The 14670-nt window shown below is 40.5% G+C and overlaps 1 pseudogene; it reads right to left on the bottom strand.

Moving 5' to 3' along the window:
* Window positions 1–10076: 10076 nt before the first annotated feature.
* Window positions 10077–14670, bottom strand: part of LOC147419396 (uncharacterized) — a 158404-nt pseudogene continuing 153810 nt past the window's right edge.

The raw sequence follows: 14670 nt of genomic DNA, 5'->3' as shown, positions 1-14670 counted from the left end.
GACACCTAACTGGGATGTCATTTTCCATGTGCATATTGATGCATCAAACTTTGCTATTGGGTGTGTTCTCACTCAACCAGGAGAACATAAATTGGACTATCCCATTAGCTTTGCAAGCCGTCAATTGAACGATGCTGAAAGAAACTACGCCACTACAGAGCGAGAAGGTTTGGCAATGGTTTATGCAGTAAAGAAATTTCGCTACTACCTTCTGGCAAACAAGTTTGTATTTTATGTGGATCATCAAGCGTTGCTGTATCTGGTAAACAAGCCATGCTCCACAGGAAGAATCACACGATGGTTGTTAATTCTTCTGGAGTTTGATTTCACGATTGTAGTGAGACCCGGTAAAAGGCACGTCATGGCTGATCATTTGTCTCGCATACCCAATGGTGAAGCCCCTACAGGAGTTGATGATGAATTACCCAATACTTCCCTATTCATAGTTGAGACTATGCCTGAATGGAGTGAGAACATTGTTAACTTTTTAGTTAATGGTTTTCCACCCAAGGAACTTCGTAAGGATATCGCTCGAAGGCTAGTAAAAGAATGTGAACCCTATTGTTTGATTTTCGAAACTCTGTATAGATTAGGCAAGGACGATATTCTTTGGCGTTGTGCCCGCGAGGATGAATATTTGTATATCTTGCAAGAAGCACATATGGGCATAGCAGGAGGACATTTTTCAGGAGACCTGACTGCTAGAAAGGTGCTGCAATCAGGCTATTGGTGGCCAACTTTATTTAAGGATGCATCACTTTTTACAAAAGGGTGTGATGAGTGCCAACATTACAAGACCACACAGCGCAAAGACAGAATGCCCTTACATCTTATTAAAGTAACCCAACCATTTGAAAAATGGGGCTTAGACTTTGTAGGTCCAATTAGTCCCGCAGCTCGCAACACTCAATCTCGATATATTCTAGTTGCTGCGGACTATGTAACAAAGTGGGTTGAAGCTAAGGCTTCACAAAAATCTGACGCGAGGACAACAGCTAAGTTTCTTTTTGAGAACATTATCACAAGATTTGGTTGCCCTTTTGAAATTGTTAGTGATAATGGTACCCATTTTATAAATGAGGTAATAAGAGAGCTTACCACGACCTTTATGATATCCCACCATAAGTCTACACCTTATTACCCGCAAGCTAATGGACAAGCCGAGAGCACCAACAAGACTCTAATCTCTATTTTAACCAAGACGGTAGAATCTCATCGTACTGATTGGGATTTGAAGTTGACATATGCTCTATGGGCTTATCGTACTGCTTATAAAGTGGCTATTAATTGTACGCCATTCAAAATCGTATACGGCCAAGAAGCGGTTATGCCTTGGGAGTTTGTCATTCCTAGTCTTAGGGTAGCTTCGCAAGAAGGATGGAATGGTAACCCCTTAACCGAGCGTTTGTATATCTTAGAAAAACTAGACGAAGAGAGACAGTTGGCTGTGCAAAATGCTCTTGTGGAAAAGGATAGGAGAAAGAAGTGGTTTGATCGCCATGTGAAGGATAAGGACATCAAAGTTGGTAATAAATTCCTTATGTATGGAGTACGTAAAGAGAAGAAAAAGTTGAAATATGCTGGTAAAGGACCATATAGAGTATGTGAAATTACCCCACAAGGTACCCTTCGTGTGGAAACTCTTGATGGAGTTCAAACCATTGGATTCCTCAATGGGAGTAAATTCAAAAGATATTATGATCCTTTAAGCCAAGAAGAACTACGGGCCATTCATCAAAAGAAGGCCGCCAAAGCACAAACCGAGTTAAACAAGATACAAGCTCAAGCTGAGGCTAAGGAGCGACAACAACGTATAAGACAAAAACGAGAGGCTAACCTTGGAGTCACAAATGCATTCCACGTGGAAATCGAAGAGGATGGTTTGGACTCTGACACACCTCTACGATACCCTATTGAGTTAAATAGTGCCTATGGAAAAGTGCTATATAACGCCTTATTGGACACGGGTGCTAAATATAATCTGATATCCTATGGGGTGTGGTGTCAGTTAGGGAAGCCACCTCTATCTGAGAGTATTATCCAAGTCAAGGGTGTCAACAAGAAAAAAACTACGGTTTTTGGAATCTGACACACTTCTGTCAGTTATGACAATGGAATTGTAGCTCAAGACTTTTTGGTCATGCCTACTGGAACTATGGAGGGTAATATAAACCTAGGCCGCACGTGGATGATAGCCACCGAATGCACTATTGATTGGGGGACTGGGGGACTGGGGGTGTTACAACGCAAAAACCAACTCTTATCCCTACCACTCAAGCCATAGTCCCTGAGATATTGCCTAAGGAAATAAAACCCAAGACATTGCACGTCCAGGAGGTTGAGCCATACGTCCCCATAGCCCAACTCTCTAGAGCTTCAACTGATGTAGTTAAAAGAAAACTTGAGACACACAAGAACCATCCTAATATAACAGAGAAAACATACAAGTGGGTCCCTAAAGCTTCTGTAGTGAGCATGGTTGATGCAAAAAAACGAAAACCTCGTAAGAATCGTCCCACTCACTCCAAGAAATGTAAAGAAACATTGCGTTGGATTCCTAAACGACTATTGGAAGCCCAAGGATACTATGAAGGAAATGATCAAATCTGGGTGCCCAAACGTAAAGTGTACTCTTACCTGTCACCTGGCCCATGTAAACCCAATCCTGTGGCTCCAAAACAAATTGAAAATCGCGGAAAGGAAAAAATCATGGAATGTTACACACCCGCTCTAGAGCTAGTTTGGGTACCAAAGAAAGAACGATTTGTTCCACCTAGCTCAGGAACAGGGAAATCAAATGAAGCTTCTTGCTCTTCATGTAATTCCTATACGCAAATAGAAGCTTCGACACAACCTCCACCTACCACTGTACATATCCATACAAGCACGAAAGAGTTTGCACCTCCCGGGGTAAGTTCACCACCTACAACAATGTTGCAAATAAAATCATGGGAGAGTACCTTACCACCCTTGCAACTAGATGAAACGCATAGGGCGGTCGAAAACTATTGGTTAAAACCTTCACCCATAACAACTTGGAACAATTGGTTTCAAAAGGTGACGACCTCATTCCAAAAGGTATGATCTACCCAAGGAAGGGGGAAGTGTTTGCTAACATCAATCATTCACTCGCTCCCCTCTCAACCTTCCTCCCTGACCTCTCAATTCCAATCTTAGGGAATGTATATATATAGCCTTATACTCACAAAAAACAAAAATAGTAAAGAGCAAGAGCGACTAGCAACGAGAGAGCACCCTATCAGATCTTACATATAAGTCCAAATTCACCGTGTCAATTCAAGCAACACACAAAAACAACTCTTATGTTTTAAAGGCCTAACCAAATCTATCTGTATTGTCAGAAATGGCTACTTCACCAGAGGCATGCACTTCTATTTTTGATGAAAGGTACCCTTTGTCTTTTCCTCAAGTGTTCTACATATGCTACCCTATACTTTCTTGCGAATGGGATTTGATAGAGAGCCTTGAATGTGAGAGAAATTTTGAGGAGTTAGAATGGTTGATACGTCTATGGCTAACTAGTGATCCCTACCCAGTAGCGAATGTGTCTCCAGTGGCACATGCTTATTCTTTTGCACAAGATGAGTATCCACGCATCGCGAGGTTCTTGATTAGCATGCTTGCACAAGAGGATGATGAAGAGGAACTAATAGAGACCGAGGAAGACTATGGACTCACGGACAACGATTTTATTTATCTATATGATGAGGATAGAGGCCTAGCCTTAGGGTGGCCACCCGGTTTATATAATATCCTCTTTCCTTGATTCTAAAAGGGGTGACAGATAGGTAGGTTAGGGGTCTAGATTGTGTTTTGAGTTTGTTTTTTAGGAGTTTTAATTTTTCACACTGACATGCCTCCTAGAGGTATAGTGCCTGTTTTTGGATGTGCTAGGTAGGACTTATATGGATCTCCATCCACATGGCTGAGGACATCTGCTTCAACGAAATGAGCCACTCCATACCTCCAGGTGTACTACTTTCCATGATTCATGTTGGTGGATATGTGTAATTGCTAATAATGATTTTTCATGCTTTGTTTGAGTGCAATAGTTATGATTGTTATCTGCCATTATAGATGTATAAATTTGTCTTTGCTTAAGTTGATTGAACTCCAGTTTAATCTTATGGATGAGCCTGGAGATTAGGAGACCGTGACTTTAGGTTAACTCATTTACTTGACCACTAGGCCTAGCTAATAAAATTATCCGAGTATTTGAGACCTTAGGAATGTTTTAGGTAGAGAAAGCTTGCTCACTTAAACAACAAAAAACACTAGTGCGAATACCAAGGAAATGGAAGCAAAAAAAAAAAAAAAACATAAGTGCCACAAATAAAAAATCTTACGCTGGAAGAGAAATCCTGGCTTGAATTGGTACTTCACTCACATGTATTGTCTATGGTACTAGCGCCCTAGAGGTTCCCAGTGTGGGCGCTTTTCCTTGAGAAGCAAAAAACCCCGGACATACAAAATAAGCACACACGTCACATGATTGTGACCCAGAGTAAAAAAGTATTAATAAAAATAAAAAAATAAAGAAAAATTAAAAGACTTCCATTGAGCTTACAGTTAACATTTCAAACTTTTGTTTGCAGTTGTGAGAGCGAGTTGGCTAATCAAAGATGAAAAGCATAATTAGGGAATCTTGCATTTAGATAATCTTCTTAGCTTAGCTAGTACTAGAGTAGTTGTTTTAACCTTAGTCATAGCTAACTAATTGATAGACTCACCCATAAGCTCAAAACTCTTGATTAATTAATTTACTCAAAGTGCAATTTATTTGTCCTTAATGGCAGTCTAACATTTCATAAATCTTGCATTTACTCATTTCCACATGTACTTTACATTCCCCTCATGATTTATGGCAATATAATTCGCTTGCTAAAACAGTGACTTTGCCTTGCAGATTCAAATCTAGATGCTCTACAACATGGACATAACAAGCTTCAACTCAATAGCTTCCGAGGACGGAATCTACATAAGGAAGGGGGGCAATGTTAACCCTCGTGGCTCACGGACACCCTATTGCCTACGACGGACACCGTAACCGTATTATTTATTTAAGTAGAGTCAGGCACCGGGCTTTTCGGTCCAATAGGGAAAGGTAGAGTGATCGCCGATGAGAGGCGCACTCTAACACGAACATGCTAGGGTTAGTTGGCTAAGCATGGGCGCCCAAGTGTGAATGGGGTGAGCTCACATAAAAGCCAATTAAACCTAAAATTGAGTCATTCTCTCATTGTGCAATAGAAGCTTCTCTTGCTCCATCTCCACCTTCTCCTTCATCATCTCCTTGTGTGTGTGCGTGTGAGAGAGAGAGAGAGAGAGTGAGAGTGTGTGTGCGATCGAGCGTTGCGGCGGCACGACGGCGGCGAGGCAGTTGAGCACGGCGTAGCGGCGTCTCCCTCTTCTTCGCAGCGCGGGAATCCTTCATTCGCAACTACGCAGGAAGGTGAGTGACACACCGTTCTTCCTTGTGAGCTTGTCTGTTGTATGACTGTGTGCTAGGAGCCTTTGTGGCTCGCACACGGCCCGTAGCAAGTCCCTAGCCTTGACAGTGTAGGTCAAAAAATTAGCTACCAACAAATGGAGTTTTTGGTTCACTGCCAAACCTTGGGTTTAAGGTGTACCCAATAACCTCATGAGACGTAGAACAAAATAGGTTTTGAACAAAAAACTGATAGTTTGGGATGTCTTACCACTCATGTGTGGTTGTGTCTATAGCTTGCACAATTTATTTTGACTAGTAAAAACATGAAAAGAATTTATCTAAAAAACATCACTGACAATAGAATATTTTGAGATTTGGTGTCTCCATCAATCACATAAATCTGATTTTTACCCTTTTGAAAGCATCTATTTAAAGGATGATTTTTCTTACCACAATGAGGATTCTTCTTAAAATAGTCCTTTGTCTGGTGATTTTTGCACCCACAAATGGCACAAGATCTGGTACCAATGGATGGTCGAGATGAATCTGAGGTAAAACACAATTAGTGACTACATAGGCACTGGGAGTATCAGAAGAACCGATGGGGGGTACTACAGGGGAGACTATATATGCACTAGGAATAATGAGAGAATTGGTACGAGAACCCCTCTTTCTTCTTCTGGCAATAAATTGATGATACCATCTAAGGAGGGCAATGGATCTTTCTCTTTCAAAATAGTAACAATCTGATGGAATTCATCATGAAAACTCTCTAACTAAATAGCTATGAGATCTTCTTCTGGTACTGGGGCTTCGACATAAACAAGTTGAGTTTTAATACTCTTCAGTTGGTTAACTAAAGATGTAATGTTCTCACTAACACGCATAGCAAGAGATTACAACTCCATCTTTAGACTCATCATTGAATACTTAGATGTAGCACCAAAAACCTTATCTAGTTGTATCTAGGCAGCACTAGAAGATTGCACGTCATCCAAGTAGTGAATAAAATCATCTTCGAGAGATGTCAGAATAATACCTACTGCTTGCTCATCCTTGCGTTGTTGCTTAACAAATAATGCCCTGGTGTTGGGGGTACCATCGTAGCATAGCTCCAATGAACAACAAAATTATCAATCCGGAGAGATGAGCTACCCGGCTAGGTCATGAAAACACTCACAAAATTAGTGAGATAACCATGGAAACATGAATGGTGACTCTATGAGGTGAGCTTCTCGGCCTATGGAGGAGCTAAGCCACAATGATTGGAAATCTCCACATCCACTTCCCTTCACCTCCAATCAACCCAATTACACACACTAATGATTGCAAGATTCACACAACACTAATCCTATCATGAAACATACTAATCACAAGCACACACACACATAGATCTATTGAGCACCACACTCCAATCAAACCTACATGCACACACAAGCAAAAGAGGGCAGTCACACAAGATTAGAGAGGGATTAATCACTAATTAGTTATAATCTAGCTATTCGTCACATGAGCAAGAAAAAGCTCAAGGACTCCATAGCCACACACATCATGATCCCTCACCAAAGAGTGGTCTCAATGAGCTTGAGAACCCTAATTTCTTTTACACTCTTCCTTATATACCTAGGGTAAAATATGCAATGTCGGTGTGCCCAAGGCCTTTAGGTCTTTACCACTTATTAAATATGCAACCTAGGCACACTAACTGACATGTTCTTTACAACTTGGAACTCCCATTGAGCTCGTAACACATTAAACATATTACAATGGCTTGAAATAAATCGAGAATTTACAATACCTAACCATTTTGGAAAATGTAAACAATGTGTAACTCCAATCTTCACTGCTTCTTTGTATTCGTCATCGATGTGCATTTATATGTCTTCAATCTTTAGCAGATTTTGTTAACTGACATCATATCAGTTAACACCTGGTGATTGCAATCGATGTACCTACTTCGTCGGTTGATAGTGACTTCATGACACTCCACAGGTACTTCCTCACATCAAATAACCCTTCACTTTGATTTTTCAGGTGTGGAAGCCGGATACGTTGAATCTATCCACTTTCAATGCCATATTTGAATCTTTAAAAAGGATTTGATGGCCACGACTTCTGTTGAGGATTACGCCTACAATTTAAGGCTCTTTATAGCCACTTGAGTCACCTTTGAGAGTGTCTCCAAGCACAATAGTACGTTGATCACTTTGTCTTGTCCTCAATGAGTTGCCAATAGTTGAAGTTTTGATGACAATCCAAAACGTTTGATTCAATTTGTTGATAATGAAACCACAAGGCTACAAGTCTCAAAACTTTGGTGGAAAGACCCTGTAGGTCGAGGCCAAGGATACAATTAAAGGTGGCCAACATAAAATAGTATGAAAGGAAAAAGAAATGGAAAAGTCTGTGTTGTAGATGACAGTGCCGATTGATGGCTTCGTTAGTAACACACTGTACAGGGAGAAATATCAGATGTTGTGGTGTAGTAGTTGCCTCAAAAGGTCTGGGAGACCTGTTTAATGATTCATTTATGCGCTTCTATGGAGGTTGTAAGCCTGCCCCTCCTCTCCATAGGCAGTCTTTCCCAAAGTGTTTTCCGAGCACAAGCCATCAAGAGGCTCTAACACCAATGTTGGGTGCAAGCTATGGAGGGTGATAGCGGCTGCAATCCATGGTGAGAGAGAAGGTAGAAAACCAGAACGAGAGCCGAAAAAAATACACGCTATGTATTATATGATTCCTCTGTTAAAAAATCACAATATAAAGAAAAAGTTTGCCTTGCACACTTCTAAAATAAGTGTAATTCATCTGCATGCTCCAAGGGGGTTTCCCACGGGTAGATGACCCTTGACTAGGGCTTGAAAACCCAACAATAATGTTGTGCAGCCAAAAGAAGAACTACCTTTAATGCCGTATTTTTCTGGCTCAATTTTATCATTTTTAACCTCTATTCATAACTATCAACCAACTAATTCAAAAACTTTCACCTAAGTTAGAAGCCCATTTTGTGAATATAGCGTAGCTGGTATTGCTCAAATTTTGTTTGTTTGAAAAGTCTTGCTTGACGTTTCAAATTTGAGGAATCAAGATACTAGGTTTAATATCCTTAACATTAGTTTGGTACCAAAATAGGACACTTAAATGTTTTTTTCTTAAACAAATTCATATTAAATGCTACTTGTATCTTATGGTGTACTATTTAAGTATAACCCTCTTGATATCTCAAATATGTCAGCTAGAGGGTCTTTTAAACATATAACCTTGCATTTTAGAAACTATCATGGTCAAGAACTATACTTATCAAGTGGACCCCCATAAGATTGCAATCGATGCTTTGAAAAAATCAACTTTATAAGCTCAAGAAAAAGTGAAGAAACCTTGTAGAAAATTGCACATTATTTTTCCACAATTGTGCTATAGATAATTGCAAGAAAAATTAGTTGATAGTGTATAAAATAATGTGAAGCTCTATGAGTTTGATGTGACCATTTCAAGCTTATAACTTTATACAAAGAAAAATATGTTTCTTAATTTATTTATTTTGAGAAGCAAGAGAATGTATTAAAAAGAAAAGGAGTTACAAGGCCTCAAAGGCAAGGAAAAAGAAAGTCCCAAGAAAAATATGTTGTAATGCAATGTATCACTTCTTAAAACTCACAACTACATCAAAAAAACATGTTGTTGATGCATTTGTGAGTTTTAAAAAGTGATATATTGCTTACCCTCTCCATTGAGAACTCAAGGTGGCAAATAAAAGTCCTTTGATAAGCAACAACTATTGGATCATTTCAAATATGCAAAATTGTGTCTGAGAAAACTTTGATATTCTAATTCTTCAAATACAAACACTCAAAACCACAAATAACTACAAACTTTTTGTATAGAGCAGCTAAATGTGTCAAAGTACATTGAATGGACACAATTGGTGCACCTAAAATTTTGATTTCAATGTTATTGTGGAGGACTCAAGATTTTAAAGAGATTTTACACAATAAAAAAATTAAGATAAGGTTCAAGCAATGAGATTTAACTGAATTAAAGAGCAAAAAATGTGTAGTTTCTTGGTTTCAACATATAAGTCATTTCTAGTTGTCAAAGGTCTAAATTATGCTTTAAATTTGTGAAAGGACCTTTAAAAGGTCAAAATTATGCTTTTTAGCTAGCACGTGCTTAAGCATGCAATTACTTCTACAAGTGACTTGGAAACTAATCCCTGAAGGAATTCCATTGTTTTCTAACACTAAGTACTAACACTTCGCTGTTTAAAAACATTGAAAGGGTTATCTCTACAAAAAGATATTAAGTGAAGTGAGTCCATAGAATACCAGTGGAAAAAGATTGATACTGAAAAAGTAGAATAAGAGGAATCTATAATTGATTGTTTAACTAGTGGAAAAAGTTAATACTGAAAAAGTGTAGCAACAAGAACAAAGATCACTAGCAAGCAATCAAATCCATGTAAGATGGATCTTCTAATTAGCCCATATTCAAAATTCATGTGTTCTTCCCTCCCTTTCTTCATTTCTAATTCTGCTCCAATATTTCTTAAATATAAGGGATGGCATGGTATCATCTAGTAAAGAATAAACATGCTATTTCGCACACCATATATCATCTACGGAGTCTAAATTATAAGGCATGAAGGGTGGACATTGCAAGCGAGCAGGTGCATGGATCTTGCCTTGGCCTCATCCAAATCTATGGGTAGACCCCGCAAGGTTGACCAATCCAACAATGCAAGCACTCCACCCGCTCCATCACCCCTCCGAAAAGGCCTTGAACGCTGGAAATCCCCACACTACCCACACCTCTAGGTGCTCCAACATCTTCATCTCTGCACATAGCTCTTGCAATGCCAAGCAACCAAGGAGATGTAGGTTTCTTAAGCTGGTGTTGTTGGGGTATAAAGCCCAATGTGGTCGCCCAGGTAAGTGGACGGGCCGCCAAGTATGTACATATATTCTTTTGTAAAAACCTAATAAGAACTCACTATGCTCTACACATTACAGTAGAGCAAGTTCACCATATCGTCGTGCTCTTCTTCTCGCACTCTCTCTCGCGTCTCACTTTCGCTCATACTCCTTCAACTGGTATCAGAGCTCAGATCGAGGCTCGAGGCAGCATTTGCAGGTAGCCAGAGTCACCTGCTCAGATTGGAGTGAGATTCGACAAGCGTAGACACGGCCCCAATTCCTATGGGTAAGCCCGAAGGGCTTGGTGTACTCATAATTTCATTCTGAGGTCATCTCGGCCACCGTTCGGCTTTGACAAAGATCTGCGCATGCCATTTTCGACTACGTGGTCTCGGCGGGTGCAGATCCGACTCTGCAATTTTGGGGTTTCGGCCTACGACTGCAAGTGATGAGGATATCTGCACTTCCAAAGTGCTAATTTGTGGCTATCTACACAACGAAGGACGGCTTACAGTTCTTGGAGGCGTGTCACATACGACACGGGCTCACCTACACACAAACTGTAGGCGACATCCACTAGTTCATCAAGTAGCTTGTATTTGCTGCTTGATATTCCAGATTTCATCCTGACATTGCAGGTACTTCCACATGGGATGTATTGTCAGAGATGATGTATGTCTGTTGAGGGTTTGCTGGTTGTGAGTCACGCATCAAACAACCGCCACAGTGGTTACAACATACAGTGGGAAATTTGTGGATGTATGACTTTGTGGGAAGTCTATGTACTGTCAGATTTACTGCAGCCTTTGTTGAGGGTCAAGTGACGTTTTATTGAGCTGGGGGATTCTCGAATGTTGAGATCCTTTCGGTGATACAGGTCTTGGAGCGATCCCTTGAGCACCCTTAGATAGGCAGCTAGGATGTATTGACTGTGAGTTAGACAGTTGGGATTGCATCTTTGCTTTACTGCCATTGAGGCATTGTTGCAGTCTATGCTTATAGGACAGTGACAGGACAGTGAGAGACAGTACAGGTGCAGGACAGGTTTACCCACAGCTTACAATGTTAGAGAGTCAGTGGGTTTTTCAGCTGTTTTTGGTGTGTTTTTAGTACACCACAGCCATTTTACAAAGGAGACTCTATCGAAATTTCTGTAGAATCTGAAGCTTTATTGGTTCATTTGACAGGTTGATACTGGTTCAGAGGTCAGTTTACAGGAGAAACTCTGCCGAATTTTTCCCAGGAAAGTAAACTACTGTGAAGCGTAGCTATGGCTAGATCACAGGACACTACTCTTTACAATATCAAGAAGCTGGATGGAACCAATTTCCCATTGTGGAAGAAGCAGATTTGGCATGTGTTGGTACAAAATAAGCAAATAAAACCTATAAAGCTCAAGGGGATAAAACCACAAGATATGGACGAAGATGAATGGAGCGAAATGGATGAATTGGCACTTTCTACCATTATGCTGACTTTGGCAAAAAGCGTTTACTTCAATGTAGGAGACGAGATGTCGGCTTATCAAGCATGGACAAAGCTGAGTGATCTTTATGAGAAGCAGAGTGCAGCTTCACAAGTATACTGGCTGAAGAAGCTTGTTGACTTGAAGATGAAAGAAGGGACACCTATGTCCAGTCATCTGAATGAATTCAACACCATCTACAGTCAGTTGTCAGCTCAAGGTGTCAAGTTTGATGAACCTATTAGAGCTATGTTCCTGTTGATCACATTGTCGGAAAGTTGGGACACTTTTTGCACAGCTTTGAGTAATTCTGCACCTGCAGATGGTTTGACCATAGCAGGTGTAGAAGGCAGTCTGCTTACTGAAGAAACCAACAGAAAGACAATGGACAAAGGCAAAGGAACAGCCTTAGTTGTCAGGGGAAGGACCAAAGAAAAGTACAAAGGTGGAAAGAGGGATCAGTCGCGTAGCAAGTCCCGCAGTGCTAAAGGCAAGAGTGACATAGAATGCTACCATTGTGGCAAGAAGGGTCACATGAAAAGAGACTGCAGAGAATGGAAAGCAAAAAGAGGCAAAGAGAAAGCAGAAGACCATGGTGAGAAGAACAAGTCCTCAGTGAAGATTCAAGAAATAAATGTGACAAACACTGTTGCAGAGGATGACAGTCTAGTGTCAGGAGATATCTACTTCTTGAAAAATACAATGGACTCAGCTCTTCTTACAGCATCTGATGGAAATGCACTGAGTGACTGGATTATAGACTCAGGGGCATCACTTCATGTGTCTCCAAATAAGGAGTGGTTTACCTCTTATGTAACCACTAAAGATCATGTTCGGCTAGGCCATGGGCAGACATGTGAGATCTTAGGTGTTGGAGATCTTCAATTGAAGTTTTTGAATGGCTCTTCTTTCACGCTGAAGAATGTGAGACATGTTCCCCAAATTACAAAGAGCTTGATCAGCACAGGTTTACTTGATGATGCTGGCTACGTCACCACTTTTGGACAGAATATGTGGAAGATATCCAAGGGTTCTATGACAGTAGCACATGGAGTAAAGTCTGGAGGACTTTACATGATTTATGTATCAAATGTCTCTAAAAATGTAATCAATGTAACCGAGCAGCCGAACATTTCTTTGTGGCATAGCCGGTGAAGCGGTCTGGGGCGGGCAACAAGAAGAGCAACCTCTAGACACCCTTCAAGGCTCCCGTGCTGCTCAATGGGGCTGGGGCACAACACAACACAAACAAAAACAACAAACCCACAGCCAAATCCCAACTACACAAGAGGCACCACCTAGTTTAACAGCGAACTAGGACTCAAAAGAGGAGAATCGTTAGAGCAACCCACAAACAAGCAAGGAATTTACACTAACCCTAACACCAATGAAACACTCTCACACACTAAAACACGAGAGAGAGAGAGAGAGAGAGAGAGAGAGAGAGAGATGGTGCTCGGGCTGCTTTGAAGTGTATCGTTAATGATCAAGCAAACATAAATATATATATGTAAGAAAGAGAGAGAAGGGGGAAGGGGGTGCTTGTTGCACTAATGCCTTCTTACAAATCTGTCATGACCAATCAAAGTGAGATTAGTATTTGTTCAACATAGCCTGAGTAAATTACACCACAACACATCACAAGAAAAAAGCCACCCCAATCACTGTCTTAAGGCCAAGGGAGTCCTCTCCACCCTGTCGCCCTCTTACAGCATGTGGGATTTATGGCTAAATTGATAACAATACCCGGAGACAAGCTATCAAGAACTTAAATAAAACACCAAGACACTTACACATCATTATTGTCCATGACTTCACGTTGGAAGGGAGACAAGGTATCCATGCTTAGTCCAAATTCACCCTCCTTGATTCAGCAAATGTTGGGCTTACACTAGTAGGAGAAATGATAGATTTCCTACTCTCAATTTAATGATCACTCTCTCTTACAATGGCATAGAGTTCCCTTGCTAATCACCCCTAATACAATACATACATATGCCTAATGCCAATGAGATTTCACTCAAGAGCTCCTTCTCAAGAGGTTGAGCTTGGCTTCTCAAGCTATAGCATAGTGCTCTTTCTTCTCCCCCCTTTTTGTGCTAGCTACACCCTCCTTTTATAGAAATTTTGAAGGCTAGGGTTACTCCTCTAACCATGGTTGGGTTAGATTTTCAGCAATTTATCTAATTTCTTTTGCTTGGAATTATCAAGAAGTTGGTGGGGAAAGAGAGAGGAGAGAAATGGAGGTGATAGGACTTTTCATAGTGGGTTTATGTTAGTAGAGTTAGTATTAATTTACAAATGGAATTGGATATTTACAATGGGAGTATCCATGTAGGATACAAATAAGGAAGAAAAACACTTAAGAGGTAAGAAAAGGTGGATTTCTTACAAGGTTGATGCTCCAAGTGTCTTGAGTAGGGCCAATTTTGACGCTTGTTGACGGTCCACTAGCTTTGACGGTACATTTTTTCTCCACTCTTGACCTTCCTTGAGAGACAAGGTAATTGAAGCTGAGTAATCAACCACCATGATGTTGTCTTTTAAGAGAAGAGGCTGAATTTTGTGGTTTTTTTGATAGATATGGGTAATTTGGAGGAGGAAAAATGAGACTAGGTGGTCAATTTTGGAATGGAATTGTGTGTGGGAGGTATGAGTTCACCATGGTTTCTCTTATTCTTCAAGGTTGAGGAGAAGGTGAGTAGGGTGCAGAGAGGAGTGGTGAGACAGGTGGGGATGATGAGTGGAGAAGTGTGTGTGAAAGAGGAAAATGATAAAGTGGAAGAGAGAGTGTGGCTGCATAGCATGGGAAAACTGGGGTCCACTAATAAAATCATAGC

This window comes from Adiantum capillus-veneris, chromosome 29, assembly GCF_014529385.1.
Source record: "Adiantum capillus-veneris isolate H3 chromosome 29, ASM1452938v2, whole genome shotgun sequence".
In the NCBI taxonomy this organism is placed as follows: Eukaryota; Viridiplantae; Streptophyta; class Polypodiopsida; order Polypodiales; family Pteridaceae; genus Adiantum; species Adiantum capillus-veneris.
This window is presented reverse-complemented; position numbering and strand designations above follow the sequence as displayed.